The following is a 1,080-nucleotide window of genomic DNA, read 5'->3' on the forward strand; positions in this document are numbered from 1 at the left end:
ATAATGATTTAATGTGGGGAAATGTCGATGTCTTGTGGGGGGAGGAGGAGGAAGGGAATCGACGCAATGCTTGTTCCTCTGTGGGGTTTCCTTTTACATGTTATTCCTGTTCTCCTGTCGTTTTTTCGTCTTTGTTTCAGTCTGCTGTGTTAGTCTAGAGTTTTTTTTTTTCGTGATCTTAGGGTTGTTTTTAGGGGTTGGTGAAGAGGAAGGGATATGGGGAAATATGTTTTTTTTTTTTATTATTAAGGTTTTTTTTGGGGGAGCACCTGCTATTAACACTGATTTTCCTTAATGTCCCTTATAACTGTGCCCATAAATGTTTCTTCAGTTTGGAGGAGTTTTAAAAAGGTGTTAGTCATTAAAAACTAATTCATTTTTATCTTGGTATGATGGTGACAGACATTAAATGTTGTTCACGGCAAAAATGTTAGTAATACATAATAATACAAATTATGATATGCAGTACACCCTATTACACTAAATACGGAGGAGGAACCATTTACCTGAACAATGTAAATCGTGTTGTTCACAGTAGTAAGGTAACTTGTAAACCGTTTTCCTTCCAATGTTGATTACTAAGTCTATATTGCGGCAAGAATGTTAGGAAAATCCGGGAAAAACGCGTCAGAATCCGAAAACCCCGTACGCTTCATTTCGTCATTAAAAAAAACGAAAGGAAACGTGACAACGAAAGTCATAGTTAATTTTTTTCGTCTATGTCTGGGGCGCATTAGTATTTGCAAGGCTTATATTAAACCCAGGCTTTTATCTCTCCCAGACTAAGGCACTGTTACCCCCTCCGTGTCTTCGGTGTACCAGCAAAGGTCATCGAATCTTTATACATATTCTGTGGAGAAAAATCCATTAGTCCGGTCATTTCTTTAGCAGTCTGTTGCTTCGGAGATCTACAAGCCACTACATTGTCGTGGTTTGGAAGTGTGTTACCATTTGCCGGAGGATTCGGTGATTGCCTGAGGCACTGCAATTGTATTTTCGATGAGCATTGATGGGGCTTACCTTCTGTGTACAGAATAATATTGATTGTTTCCTTTGTCGGCGTTACCATTTTCCCCCTTG

At 39.0% G+C, this 1,080-nt stretch overlaps 1 protein-coding gene across 1 annotated transcript in view; it reads left to right on the top strand.

Annotated features, from left to right (window-relative positions):
- The window catches only part of LOC119585858 (phosphatidate cytidylyltransferase, photoreceptor-specific-like), a gene marked incomplete at its 3' end in the record, with an annotated part of 26,528 nt that overhangs the window by 270 nt on the left and 25,178 nt on the right, over positions 1–1,080 (top strand).

The sequence above is a fragment of the Penaeus monodon genome, chromosome 20 (genome assembly GCF_015228065.2).
Source record: "Penaeus monodon isolate SGIC_2016 chromosome 20, NSTDA_Pmon_1, whole genome shotgun sequence".
NCBI classification, from domain to species: Eukaryota; Metazoa; Arthropoda; class Malacostraca; order Decapoda; family Penaeidae; genus Penaeus; species Penaeus monodon.